The sequence below is a fragment of the Plutella xylostella genome, chromosome 18 (assembly GCF_932276165.1).
Source record: "Plutella xylostella chromosome 18, ilPluXylo3.1, whole genome shotgun sequence".
NCBI lineage: Eukaryota > Metazoa > Arthropoda > Insecta > Lepidoptera > Plutellidae > Plutella > Plutella xylostella.
Genome location: NC_063998.1, coordinates 8,317,014 through 8,330,912, shown reverse-complemented (window position 1 = coordinate 8,330,912; position 13,899 = coordinate 8,317,014). Strand labels below are relative to the sequence as shown.

The window sequence follows — 13,899 nt, the reverse complement described above, 5'->3', positions numbered from 1 at the left end:
GTTTCTTAATTTTACAGCAAAAGCGTTGAAAACAATACATGTTATTAAATGACTCCATATGGGACTTGCATATAAAACCATTTTAAAGTGCAACCATGTAAAAACGCTTTATTTATTAAAAAGCACGTGCATAAAGTTTAAAATTAAGCATATTATAAATTATAATATGGCTAAACCTAGACCTTAATTTTTTTAAGATTTACCTCAATAAATCTTCATTTCAGTATCTTAAGTTCATAGTTTTCCTATTTGTTATTAGTTATTATTTTATTCCTATTGTACATAGCTGTTATTCCTAAATGTACCGAACACTGATTACAATTTAGGTATTGTTAGTTAGCTCTAATTAATTTATCAGGAGTATTAAGGTACTACTTTAATATAAATCCATGCATTTTCTTCAAAAGGTGAAATCGTGCCAAACACAGACAGTAATTTTATCAAAGATTGTTGTCATTCATTGTGTAACTTTTTTTTTATTCTGCATGGATTAGATACAATTTGATATTGGCATTATTATGTCCTGTCCACGTTTCATCATACGCCCGTCCTGTTGATTGGAAACAGCGTTCGCGACAACAGATTACGATCGATTACAGCATGAAAGGACCTACCTATGTGTGAAAGTGACTGACTGACTGAAGGGAGGACAGACGGGAGCATTCGGGATTATCCTTGAAGGCTATACGTGGATAGTGTGTAATATTGTTTCACCGTAGCTTTGATTGTGCAGATATAGTCAATTAATCATCGATAGAAGAATAGAGGGTTTAATACTTTTAATTTAATTCTTCTCCTCATTGACTGAGCCTTTGCAAAAAAGTACATACGTTCGATATGAAATAATATGAACTTACAACTAGAAATTTTTTTAACCATATTTTTATTTTTACCTTATCTATAACTTCGACTATATTGGTACCAACTCGAATCCGCGTTCTATGACTTTGATAGTATGTTGATTGTGCAGATAGGAATATAGTCAATTAATCATCGATAGAAGAATGGAGGGTTTAATACTTTTAATTTAATTCTTCTCCTCATTGACTGAGCCTTTGCGAAAAAGTACATACGATCGATATGAAATAATATGAACTTACAACTAGACGTTTTTTTAACCATATTTTTATTTTTACCTTATCTATAACTTCGACTATTGGTACCAACTCGAATCCGCGTTCTATGACTTTGATAGTATTTTGATGCTATTGTTAATAATATGACAGCCATTATTAAATTTAATCATATCAATCATATCAGTCGACTATTGCGCTCGGTTCCTTCAGCTCAATAGCAAATGTTACTAACAGAAACATAGATTACATACATAACTAAGTAGGTACATAGCTGCAGCATCAAATATCCCAGTTTAATCACACATGCACTTGATGCTCGAACTCAAAGACACAAGACAAATCTAGACGTTTAAGGTACACTCCAACATCGCGTATACATACTCTCTCTCTCTCACTGTGCATCGCCTCTAACGTGATGCAATAGAGTCGGTTTTAGCACAATATCCACCCAAGACATGTTTGTTAAGCGGCAGTATAGGCTCAGTCTCAACCACTCGCGAAGTTTCCCTTCACTTGCACACATTAGAACTGTAACTTGTGGCATGCTTTGTCTTGTACCCGCATGTACTGTCGGGTCTATGTGGGCTTTCTTACAAGCAACGATATTTTAATACGAACCATATAGAGTGTGGAATGTCAGTGCAAAAGAAACGTCTCGATAAAATAACACCCCACTTATACCATGTCTGTCATGTAATAGGTAAACTAACGTTAACTTTAGGCTTATACCACTCAGCACTAATTATGAATTAGATCAGTAAGGGCCAGTTTTTTGATCCCTAGTTAAGTCAACCATTGGTCAAAAATGGTAACCCTTAGTTAAAAACCAAAAACATTCGTATGCAGTTGTCATGCTTGACACGTGACTTGACTAATGCTTAAAGTTGACCACGGATCAAAAAACTGGCCCTTAGAATATTTGTGCCATTAACCATTGGTACACTAACAGTAAATAAAATGCTGTCATTTCTGTTTTTGTATGTGACGCACTCACTATGTTTTTTGGCATCATTCACGAGTGCCGTCAAGTCAAGTCGCTAGCGTAATTCGATAGCAATTTATACAACATCTTGATCAGCGCCCCTGTCGGTAACGTTAGAAACTAATAAAACGCATACAAATTGCAGTGACTTTCCTACCGAATTCATTTCGCACTGCGACCGCTAGACGCCTGCCCGCTTGTTTAAAGCAAAAACACACGCGCGGGTGCGGCATATTGTTTCAAGAATTGTATGGTTTTCCCCGATGGTACATACACAGTGTACATAGATACTACCATTATGTAGTAGTATGTAGTAGTAATAAGCAACAATGCCTTTGTTTTGATGGCGGTGTCCGGTTTGAATCTCGACCGGGTTAGAATCTTTATAAATGTATTAAACATATCTACTGTTATCAACAGATGTCGTTACTCACTCACTATCGAGTAAAAAAGTTGTCGTACGGTATTTGCCCATAGCCAATTGGATAACCTTAGCTCGAGAGTATATAATAAAATAAATAAAAGTTTGCACATTTACCCCCTTAATAAATTTGAAATTAAATGTAAATTAAAAAGCTGGCTATCAGACTTATCATATGAAGAGACTGAGAAGCTCCTGACTATGACTTCATGATAACATAACTAAAAATACCTTGCAATCAAAATACTTTTCCCATAAATTATGTATCAACTGCATCGCTCTACTCTATAACATTACTCCATACTCACATCACCCATACACACACACACACACACAAACACACACACACACACACACACACACACACACACACACACACACACACACACACACACACACACACACATACACACTCAGAGTCATACACTTACAACTTAGGCACACACTCTTATTTTAATCCTAAATCAAGTTACGGCGTTACTTAAATTTATTTTGTATAAGTACCTACTACTGTTTCATTATATCGGAGAAACATCATAATCCTATAATACAGGATCATTCCTAGCTTAGGGTTATGATGGTTCAACTCACAACGCATTTGTTCAACCTATTTTGTCTAGATTAAGTCTGTAACGTTGTTGCTATTTTTTATTGAAATAAACTTTTATTATTATTATTATTATTATAAATGGACGACTTATTCTCCGATAAGCCTTATTCTTCAATGGTGAAATCGGGCCTTAATTATAAACTTTCTGTCAATTTTTGTTATGATCTGTTTAAATTATCCCTTAAATTCATAGAACATATTGTAAATTTACAACAAAGTTAAAATTTACTAACAAACAAACGAGGTTCGTTAGTCAAAAAGTTGAATTTTGTATAACACAACGTCAATTTTAAACCTATTGAAAAGTAATAATAACATGTGGGGACATCTCACACACGGCCATCCGACCCCAAGCTAGGCAGAACCTGTGTTATGGGTGTCGGACAGCTGATATATCTATTTTTATTTTATTTTTATTTATTTATTTTATTTATTTTATTCAGGAAACAAACAGTCACTTACTAATAATTTAACAAACATTTTTGTAAATAGACCTGGAGTTCCATAAAAAGATACACTAATATTACATTAATTCACACTAGGTACATTGCTACGTTTACACTTAAAGAATAATAATACAGTTTAGTTTAGTTTAAGGTTAACAATAAAGTTAGTAAATATAGGTAGCTATATTATAATAATATATAGGTATTATGTTTAACGAAACTTATCACATTTTTTTAAATCTTTCTAAAACTTCTTTTTTGTATTGGCTTAAGGATAAATCAAAAATGTCAACATCAGTGAGGTGCTTGTTGTAACTATCTGCAGTTCGTCTAAAAAAAGTATTTTTTGCATAATTAGTGCTGCAACAGCTTGAAAAAAAGATAAATTTTGTACGAGAAGCGATTCGTGGTACTTTAAATTCTACTTTGTTTAGTAATGGAATTGAATCTACATGGCTGTTTATTAATTTATATAAGAAAATTGAATCTAAGTAAGATCGTCTGATTTCAAGGGAAATTATATTGTGTCGCTCAGCTGAGATTTTGTAGTCTTGAAACCAGTTACCTAATCGGTAGTCTAGTGATTTTAAAAATTTGTTTTGTATTTTTTCTAATCTATCAATGTGAATCCTGTACTGGGGATTCCATACCACGCTGGCAAACTCCAAAATGCTTCTGACGTATGAGTTATACAGCGTTATAAGTGTAGAAGCGCGATTGAACGGTTTTGATACTCTAAGAATAAATCCAAGACTATGCTCTTAGAACAATGTTGTCAATGTGAATATTAAAATGTAATTTAGAATCGAGAGTCACGCCGAGATCCCTTATTTGGTTAACTCGTTTTAATATTCTGTCAGAAAAATGATAATCGTACAATATAGGATTATGTTTACGTGAAAAGGTGATTGAATAACATTTGTCGGGATTTAAATGTAAATGGTTTTGATTACAGTAGTCTAGAAAAGAGTCGAGATCAGATTGTAATTGGTTGCAGTCTTCTAATGAAAGTATAGCTTTATAAATTTTAGTATCATCTGCATACAAAAGATGAAGTGAGTTGTGCAAAAAGTTATCAATATCATTTATAAATAAACTGAATAGGAATGGGCCCAAATGGGATCCCTGCGGGACTCCCGATTCAATGGTAAGAGTCCTGGAAATATATCCTTTCAACGATACCGCTTGGCTCCTATTGCTAATATAAGACGATATCCACCGAAACAGATTTCCGTGTATACCGATCTTTAATAATTTTTTAAGAAGAATTTTATGATTTATTTTATCGAAAGCTTTAGAAAAATCGGTATACACGGCATCCACCTGGCAACCAGCATCGAGAGCATTAAGGATAAAATCTGTATAAGTAATTAAATTAGTATTTACGCTTCGGCCTCGAAAGAATCCGTGCTGGTTTGGTGAGATATGTGGTGATATGGTTTTTATTAATTCGTGTGACACAATTTTTTCAAATATTTTACCAATAAGGCACAAATTTGAAATGGGACGATACTCTTTAACGTTATGTTTATCACCCCCTTTTGGTATAGGCGTTACTATAGCTCTTTTCCAAATCAATGGAAAAGAATCTTCTGCAATTGATTTTATAAAAATAGTTTTTATAGGGGAAGCCAACTCATCAGCACATTTATATAACACAATTGGATGCACTGAGTCATGACCAGGACCTTTACTTAGATCAACAGACTTTAAATGTTTTCGAACGAGCTCTGTACTTATATTTACTGAAGATATTTCTATGGGACAATCTGTTGGAATTTCATTCAGTTCGTCAACATGACAACTGTTATCTGGTTCAAAAACTGAATGAAAATAATCGTTGAAAAAGTTACATATAGTTTCTCCGTCAGACGAAGATATATGGTTATAATGCATTTCATCTGGGATGTCATTTATGGGGAATTTAGATTTTACGAAGTTCCAAAACAGTTTAGGGTTTTTATTTATGTTTTCTTCAGCAAATTCTACGTATGATTTATAGCAAAGTTTTTCCATTTTTTTTTCTCTATTTCTTAACATTTTAAAAGTATCATAATCCAAAGGATTTTTATATAGTTTCCATCTTGTATGAAATTTTCGTTTTTCTTTAATGACTTTAATGAGAGGCCCTGAGTACCACCTAGGATAGAAGTTACTTGAAGAGTTTACCTTCTTCACAGGAATATATTTTTGGAAGGCTGCATTAAGCACCGAGTAAAAATATGAGACAGCTTGATCCACGTTTATACTAGACAGACTATTCAAGTTAATGGATTTAATTTCTGTTTTTATACTTTCAAAGTCAGCGACGTGATATAGCATCTTATTCTTCTTTGCATTCTTTAGAAAAGTGAGAGAGGGAAGAGAGATAGTGAATTCGAGCGACTTATGATGAACATTTTCAGGTATTATAGGGTCCTCACACTGTTTTAAGTCACAACTTAGATTAGTCAATACTAGATCTAGAATCCGGCCATTGATATTTTTGCACGAGTTATATTGCTTAAGATTAGTAAAACCCATAAATTCTGCTAAAGTAATCGCTAAATTATTATTGTTAGTGATAAGAGACAGTTCTTTAGTGTCATCCGACGGAATCCACGAAGCATAAGTGATATTGAAATCCCCAGCCACAAGAAACAGATCATCAGGGTATTTAAGCATTAAGTCTGAAACGTTACCAAAGAATTTTTGTAAAGAAATTAAATGATTTTTGCTATGTGGAAAATAAGCGCATACAATATTTAACTGTTTTGTTAATAAAGAGGAATGTGCGGAAGCGGAGTTAGGGCGCGTAGGGCGGGCGGCGGCGGTTGTGGCGGCGCCCAGGTCCACGCTCAGCCACAGCTCCTCCAGGTCCGGCGCGCACCACTCGTCCCGGCGGCGCACGCGCAGGTCGCGGCGCAGCGCCAGCACCGTGCCCCCCCCGCGCCGCGCACCGCCCCCGGCCGATGACCTATCACGTCTAAAAACATTATACTTATTGAAGAAATATTCAGAATCGCTATAGTCAGCTGTTAGCCAAGATTCAGTTAAGCATATTACGTCATAATCAGTAAGCAAAACACTCGACAAAAATGCTTCAGATTTGGTTCGCATGCCTTGCACATTCTGATAGTAAAAAGTTAAATTATTGGAATTACTCATTTTTTTTATTCACGGGTAATAAAGACCTATATTGTTCCTGCCCAGAATTTGGCCTCTCATACAAAAAAATATCCAATGCTACCATAAAATTGCATTTAATAAGTGTAGTTATTTGTATCTGATAGATATGAAAGCGAAGTAACAGTATGGTAGGTAAGCAAACAAGCAACTCATCCGAAGTTACAATAACAAGCAAGCGAAATACCAACAAATAATAATAGCTGTAACAGTTAAATTCATATTTATGACTAACATAGTTTAATTTGCACCTTAAAAGTAATGCATTAAGTTCGAATTTTATATTACATAGAAGAAATACCAAGTACCTATAGCTTAATGAAAAGTGATTTATCAATTATCAACTTTACGCTAATAACCATAAGATTCATCGTTAACGCAAGACAGGCTTGTTTACCGGTAGAATTATAACACAAGTACATAATATTATTACTAGGGCACAAAAAATAGTGTTGACTAACGTTTAATGACCTTATTACAATCGTTACAAATAAGTAAGAGATAAATAGGATAAGTCATTTTAGCTTAAGTAGATCGGCCTCATTAGCAATACGCACTATTCTAGACTTATCATTTTTACGCATAAGAATTTTACAGTCGCGAATCCACAGGAAGGAATAATTAAGACTCGCTTTAAGTTCCCGAGCTTGTTTTAACAGCTGTTTATTTGTCGGCGTGAGATGGTCCCCGATGTACAGGTTGGCGGGAGCGCCGGGCAGCCCCAGGTCGGCGGTGGAGAGGCCGCGGCGCGCGCGCACGCCCGACAGCACCTCGTCCTTGCGCATGCGCCGCGTGAAGCGCACAATGATCGCCGGCGCGCGGTTACGGGTACCCGTAGAATTGTCACCGACCGTCGTACCGGAGTCAAACCTACGAACTCGATGAATCGTATCAATGTCGGAATCAGACATTTCTATTCCGATTTTTAGGCAGATACTTTTAAAAATTGAGAATAGATTTTCCCCCTTGTAGTATGGCACACCTGAGATCTCCAAATTATTCATCCTGGAATATTGGTCTCGATTGTTGTTCTCACTTTTTAAAGTATTGATTTCGTCATTCGCCACATCCAGTTGTTTTTGAAGTTTAGGTATGGAAGATAACTTAGCCTCAACCTGTATTAGTCTGTCCTCCATGTCAGAGAAGCGGGTTTCCATTTCTGACCACTTGGTGTTCAGCGCCTGTATCCCGACGGAGGTCTCCTGGACATCAGACTTCATAAGCAGGAAGTCACTCCTAAAAGCTCTTATTTCATTGAGCACCTCGGTGATTTGGCTGGAAGATGCAGCGCGTGGTGAGCTCCCAGCCGTTTTACAAGTGTTGCAGCGCCACGTCTTTTGCCTGTCCCCAAGCCTTCTATACCCTGCCTCTGTGATCCCAGAGCAGGGAAAGTCCAGGAACTGGTTACAGTCACTACACTTAGCACCATCGTTACAAGTATTATTGCAACGTGCACAAGTAAACATTTTTTAAAGTTGTTTTCGTAAAGCTTTAAGTGACCGTACGTACACAAGCAGCGCGGCTGAGTGCGACAGCGAGACTGCACAAATCCATAGATAGATAGATACTAAATATAAATATCAACACCCAAGACCCGAGTACAAATATCTGTCTTTAAACAAATATCTGCCCCAGCCGGGAATCTTCCGCATAGCAGTCAGGGCCACTAACCACTACCTACGCCATTCGACCGTCATTCTAAATCATTGTTTCCGTGCTTGATAAACTATTACTAATTAGTGCTTACATTGTTTCTTGAAGTATATTAAATATTAATCCAGTAGTTAACCCAACCAACCGAACCCGATTTGTTGTTAACAATAAACCATAGACCAGAAATGGGACCGCAATGCATAAACAACACCCTGTATTGTGTGCAATACACAAACACTGCAGGACCAATATGCCTATTATTCTCGTAGAAATAGCACATGGCTGAAATTGAGGGGTATACTATACTATACGACATATAATGTTTGACTAAAGATAAAAATAATATATGTAGGTACATAATAATAAAACTAGCTTGAAAATATTATTATGCTTATTTTAGAATCTTTTTGAATAATATTTATGATTTTGATGATGTAAACCCTTATTTTAAAGCTTATACCCATATATTTTTAGGCTTATACCCAGCAGTGGGCAGATACGGGCTGATAATGATGATGATTATTTTTAATCCGTAGGTCCGTAAACTCATACAAGGTCTAGGCAATAAAAAAAGCTTCGGGGATGATGAAATACCCTCCATTCTTCTAAAACAATGCTCCGATGTACTAAGTTACCCATTGACAAAACTAATCAATCAGTCATTCAGAGAAGGAACTTTTCCTGAGAAATTAAAAATAGCTAAAATAATACCCATAGCCAAAAATAAGAGAAGTAAAGATACGGACCCTAGCAAATACAGACCTATTGCACTACTCTCAGTAATTTCTAAGATCTACGAAAAGGCCATGACAAACAGACTTTACAAATACCTGGAAAATAATAACATACTCCATAATAACCAGCACGGATTTAGGAAAAAACACCCAACAATATTAGCAGTATATAAATATATTCAAGAGATCCATAACTACCTTAACGAAAAGAAATATGCTATAGGACTTCTACTAGATTTAACGAAAGCCTACGATAAAGTCTCTCATAAAATACTTCTGACCAAACTATATGACTCAGGAGTACGCGGACTACTATATGACTGGTTTCACTCTTACCTAGCTAACAGAAAACAATACGTTCAACTACAATATACCGACCTAGACAAGCAACAAATAATACCTATGAAATCAAATACCGGAACAACAAACTGCTCTATTCCACAAGGAAGCGTCTTAGGATGTGTTCTATTTCTTGTCTATATAAATGATTTACCAAACCATATAAAAGCACATAACACACTATTTGCAGATGACATCTCTATACTACTCCAAAGCACTTCCGAAGATGACTGCAATAATCAAATTAAAAATATATTCAACGAAACGAAAACCTGGCTTTTTAATCACAACCTAGAAATTAATATTTTAAAAATGAAAATCATCCAATTCAGACCTTATCAAAAAGCTCCTCTCAACCTTCAACTAGACCATATAGAAAATGTCACAGAATTCAAACTCTTAGGCATAAACATAGATACCCACATAAATTGGAAAAGTCATATACAAACCATAAAAACTAAACTATCACAATTTATTTATGCTCTAGGTGTACTTAAAGTTAATACAGACCTGAAAACGGCATTGTCGGCTTACTATGCCTACGCAAACGCATGGCTGAGCTACGGCATCATCCTATGGGGAGACAGTGTAGATGTGCACGACTTGTTTGTTTTGCAAAAAAAATGTCTCAGAATTATATCTAATATACCAAACACAACTAGTTGCAAATCATACTTTACCCAACACAAAGTCCTAACCCTACCATGTATTTATATCTATGAAATAGTCAGATTTGTAAAATTACATATCAACCTTTTCAAACAAGTTAACGAAATACATCAAATAAATACAAGAAATAAGAACAAATTAGCAGTACCACAGTCAAATATGCAGATCTTCAACAATAGCCCATATTTTAAATGTATCAAAATTTATAATAAACTACCTACCACTATTAAATGTGAGAAAAATTATAACATATTTTTCAGTAGTCTAAAAACATTTCTAATAGAAAGATGTTATTATTCAGTAAATGAATATTTATTAGATAGTTTTTAAATACATATTTTAAAATGGTTAAATGTATAAAATAGGTATATTATAAAGTTATATGTTTTGTTTTATATTTTTAAGTACCTACCTACTTGTTTAGTTTTAAGAAAATGTTGCTCTATGCCCTGCAGGGAGCTATGTTAAGGATACTTATATGTACATAGATTTAAGAACAGTGTAACACCAACATAGTTGCAATGAATAAATGATTATGATTATGATTATGATTATAATTGTAAGTATTCCAAAAACCAATATAATATATTTTTAATAATTATGGGTTCCATCAATAGATAAACTATGTAGATATCCACCTAAAGGTGCTGGTAGAGTGGTAGACTCTGTCGATTTCACTTGTAATAAGCATTCAAATGGTCAAAACATGAAAATTGAGAATGAAATTAATATGGATAGTACATACATACATAATACATATGCACTCACGACTCTAATGCTCGAAGCGGTAGTCAGAGTTGGCCACAAGTGAGCCACCCACTTTTCGCAGCACATTTGTACTCACGTGATAGGTTGTGAACCATATCGCCGTTTTTGAAATAAGTACAATGCACTTAGGATACACATCTAGAATGTAGATGTGCAGGTTTCTCACGATGTTTTGCATCACCGTAAATAAGTAATATGGATAGCGCGACTTAAAAATCGTTTCGAGGAAAGTCGCACTTTTTAAAAAATCGCACACACAGTCTGAGATGAAAATCTGAAATCCCACCCCACACTCCATTGTCCGATAACTAAATGCATTAAGGGTTAATCCTCCATCTGCCTCCAGATTAGAGAAGCTTGATTGAACTGCCGCAAACACAGAAGTAATTCTTTCCGGGGATTAGTTTGGTAATGAGACGAATCTAACACTCTTAAATCATAGTCATAGGTATAATACATATGTATAGTCATATGTATACTGTGTCATTTATATTAGGTAAGTACTTACAGGGTTTTGCAAAAAGTAAGTGTAAGTATATAAATGCAGTTTTTGTAAGCCATTTTCACTGAGAGAGACTACGAGTAGCTAATCAAAGTTATTTTCAAACTAGCTGTTCCCGCTAGCTTCGCTTCACCTTAAAAAGTTTTCCCATGGCTATTCCGGGATAAAAAGTAGCCAATGTTCTTTCTCAGGGTCGAGACCATAATATGTATACCAAATTTCATTCAAATCCGTTCAGTAGTTTTGGTGTGAAAGAGTAACAGACAGACACAGTTTCTTTCGCAATTATTATAATATTAGGATTAGGATAGGATATTAGGATTAGTTAGGATGTAATTGTATACTGTGTCATGTTATATTACAGGGTTCTGCAAAAAGTAAGTGTATGTAAATGCAGTTTTTGTAAGCCATTTGCACTACAGTACGTAATATTTTTTTCTCCACTGAGCTACGAGTAGCTAATCAAAGTTATTTTTAAATTAATGATGTTATTTTAAATTGAATATTTAGTAGGATATTTTTAAATTTCAAATTGGTATTTTGTGTTTCCACACCTCACACACCAGGCAAGAACTTCTGAAGTTTGGGTAATTCTAAAGGTACTTTCCTACTTATAATCGAAAGAATTTGAATACTTAATAAAGTACGAAGCCCCGCAAGAAATCCGATTCGCGGTTGCCTAGCAACGGCACGGCTTTGGAAATATTCCCAATTCACCCTTTGCCACGACAAGGCACAAAAGTCGGTAAACATGGATACAGGCTGGTACAGTTAGCGGGTGACTCATTGGGTCATTCAAAACAACTTCTGTGCTGCCACAAAAAACTTTAATCACTGTTTAACTAGTGTTTAAAACGAAATTTAACAGATTTTTTGTAGGCGTTTGACAGCGCTAATCACGTGTTAAATACTGTATAAGTTTTTGTGGTAAGTGGCCCTTATATTTTACGCCTATTTGGAATTTGTGAAAAAAGTGCCTTATAGATTTTGTCAGTACATAAACTTGTTAGTACAAAGTACCTACATGTCTGTTTAATATTAAGATTATATAGGTAGCTACCTAACCGAAACATTCACCTGTAAATACTATTTAATTAGGTACTTACAGTCCGTACAATACAATCATAGGTAAGTACACAATGCGGAAAATTTAAGATGATAAAATTAATTTTTAAACTGAAAATAAAAATACCTCGTAAGTATATTGAGATTACCTAGGTATAATTATTAGCGGCATATACAAAAATAAAACATAAAAAGATTCTAGCAGAGCGTGGTTTCGATCCACGGACCTCTGGGTTATGGGCCCAGCACGCTTCCACTGCGCCACTCTGCTCTTGACAGCGATGGCGAAATCAGCGTTGCTGTTATGTTGGAGAGAGATAAGACAGCGCATGCGCGTGACGTCACAGCAACGCCAGTGAGTTTAGCGATTACAACATTTTGTTGGTATTATGGTGTGTTTTTTTATTTTTTCAAACAAGTTAAGAGTAGGTAATACTTACCAATGTAAGTAAATTACAAGTGCAAAAAGGTAAGTATAATAAAGCCGAAAATTTGCAAGCTTGATACTCATGGGGGATCATAGTAAATTATTTAATTTTAATTAATTCTTACTTAGTTAACTGTTGTTGTTCATAATTAACTTTTCAATTGTATAATCCTGCATGTACCTGAAACAAAGAAAATAATAATAATCAAATAATGGTAACTTGGTAGTTGATGATTGAAAATGAAAATGATTCAAATAAGTAAGTACATAAGTTACTACTACTTATTGAATATTGAACGAGGCAACCGTTTCTAGAAAAGGTGACAAATGGTCAAAAAATAACCACTTATTGATTCGTTATAATATAATATCCTATATCATATTATGTGTAATATGTGTATGTCTGTCCATCCATATAAAAGTAGGTAAAACCATGCACTTTTATTTATGTATTGTGGTTTAATAAGTTAAGATCAGATAGTATTTAATTACGGTTCCCTCTCTAAAATAGTACTTAATACAAACAGCGGTTTAATAATAGATAAAAAAAACAAAAAAAAACACGCACTCACGCCTTGTACTAATGTACTCCCTTGCGGGGTAGGCAGAGGTGCATTGCTGCACCCACTTTTCACCAGAGTTAGTCCCAATGTAATAGGGGGCGGGCCTATTGCCATTTTACGGGCACATCCAAGACCCGAGAACAAATATCTGTGTTTAAACAAATATCTGCCCCAGCCGGGAATCGAACCCGGGACCATCGGCACAGTAGTCAGGGTCACTAACCACTACGCCATTCGGTCGTCAACCACTACGCCATTCGGTCGTCAATAATAATAATAGATTAGTAGTAAAAAAATCACAATAGGTAGGGTAACGTAACGTACCTAGGGACATTTTCGACTACCCCAACTTTGAATGAAGCTATCGCAGCGTACAACTAAGATATTAATGTGAAATTTTCTTTATTCGGTAGGATATATAATCTATTATCACTAGTATTTGTGCTTAAGCTTTAGTGTGGACAGATTTTATTAAATTA

At 35.1% G+C, this 13,899-nt stretch overlaps 1 non-coding gene across 1 annotated transcript; it reads right to left on the bottom strand.

The window, feature by feature from the left end:
* Window positions 1-12,629: 12,629 nt before the first annotated feature.
* Window positions 12,630-12,701, bottom strand: Trnam-cau. Its single transcript has one exon. It is a non-coding gene; the product is annotated as a tRNA-Met (tRNA).
* Window positions 12,702-13,899: the final 1,198 nt, after the last annotated feature.